The sequence below is a fragment of the Micromys minutus genome (genome assembly GCF_963924665.1).
Source record: "Micromys minutus genome assembly, chromosome: 17".
Classification (NCBI taxonomy): domain Eukaryota; kingdom Metazoa; phylum Chordata; class Mammalia; order Rodentia; family Muridae; genus Micromys; species Micromys minutus.
Genome location: NC_137952.1, coordinates 43,361,193 through 43,363,026, shown reverse-complemented (window position 1 = coordinate 43,363,026; position 1,834 = coordinate 43,361,193). Strand labels below are relative to the sequence as shown.

Sequence of the window (1,834 nt, the reverse complement as noted above, 5' to 3'; positions counted from 1 at the left end):
GTAGTCAGGCAATCACAATACTTAAGCAATAGAAGCTTTACATTGTGAAACACAACCACAGGTAGAGGGGGGGAGGGAGGGATGGAAGGAGGGAGGGGAGGGCACTAACTGGAAATGGTGTGGGCTTTTAAAACATCAAAGCCCACCCCAAGTGACACACTTCCTCCACCAAGGCCCACTTCCTAATTTTCCCCAAACATCTCCACAAACTCTGGACCAAACATTCAAATATATGAACCAACAGAGGCCTTTTTCATTCAAGCCACCACTTGGTCCATATCCTCCAGACCTAAAATAACTGGTCTAAACCTTAATGTAGCAGGTTGATGAGCAGTGCAGGGATTCAGGAAGAGTGAAGAGCAACATATCCTAGCATCCGGCCTGCAGATGATACACTTGTTCTCCCCATACCCCAAGCGCTAACTCATACATCCTCATGGGAGTAAAGGCAGGGAGCCCAGTGGTTATGTGTGCACCAATGGGGCTGATGTCATTTCTTCGGCCACATAGGCAACTTTTCAGGCTTTTAAACAAACAAAAAAGAATCCATTGGAAACATGTGGAAGAAACAAGAGTGCAGCGTGAACATGGGGAAGCAAAAGAAAACACGACAGTATGAGACTATAAAGCAAATGCTTAGTCTCAGAGATGAGCGACTTAAAGAAAATGATAAGTTGAAACCTAAAAAGAAAGAAAAGAAAGATCTCAGTGTGCTGAAGGAAATAAAAGTCCCCCAGCATTCTTCTTACTTGTTCTTCTAGTATAATGCACAGCTGGGGCTGCCTTACCACATCCTTATGGATACCAACTTCATCAACTTTTCCATTAAGGACAAACTGGACTTAGTGCAGTGGATGATGTCTGTATGTCAAGTGTGTCCCTTGTATAACTGGTTGTGTAATGGCTGAAATTGAGAAATTGGGGCAGAAGTACCGTGTAGCACTAAGAATCACCAAGGATCCACAATTTGACCACTTGCCATGCACACACAAAGGAACCTATGCTGACAACAGCCTGGTACAGAGAGTAACTCAGCACAAGTGTTACCTTGTGGCCACAGTTGACCGGGACTTCAAATGAAGAATTCAGAAGATCCCTGGTATTCCTATCATGTACATTTCTAACCACAGATAGAACATTGAGCAGATGCCAGACGATTACAGAGCCCTTTGCTTCTAATTCTCACTCCACAAAATTCGCCTGCAGTTCTTGGACCAGCTAATTAAACCCTTTCTGTTTTTAAAGATGTGGAAGAAGAAGGAGGAGGAAAAAAAGGAGAAGAAATATGTTAAAGAAATTGTTCTACAGACATAATGGGAATATGTTTATTGTTTTTATTTTGGTAGTGACATTTCCACTCATATAACTTACAAAACACCAAAATTGCAGCCAGTCTTCTGGGTCTGTGGATTCAATAGCTCCAGCTTCAAAAATGTACAGAGAGAAAAGATTGAAAATGTGGTAGATAGTGAATTTCTGTATAATATTTTCTTGTTATTCTTCCCAGAAAAAAATACAGTATGAGTTTACATTAAAGTGTCATTGCATCAGGTATTGTAAATGACATGATGGTTTAAAATATGCAGGACAGCTGCAAAAATTACATGCATGAGAGTCGTTGGATTTGAGTACATGCATATTTAGCATCAAATCCCACTTGATACCAAAGGATAGCTGTAATTACCTTTATTTTAATGAATTAACTTTTTCTCTTCTCATCTTGAAGATTTTCATAGTTGTTATCTCTCTGTTCTACTGAAAGGTTCTTTTAAGATGGTGTTTCTCAGCATTACGAATATTTATTATGTGGAGAAATAATAATTTAGCAATCCAT

General features: G+C 39.9%; 1 pseudogene across 1 annotated transcript; it reads left to right on the top strand.

Annotated features, from left to right (window-relative positions):
* The first annotated feature begins 587 nt into the window (after positions 1-587).
* Positions 588-1,179, top strand: LOC308431545 (rRNA-processing protein FCF1 homolog; annotated as a pseudogene). The gene has a single exon. The product of its transcript is annotated as an rRNA-processing protein FCF1 homolog (transcript).
* The last annotated feature ends 655 nt before the right edge of the window (positions 1,180-1,834 follow it).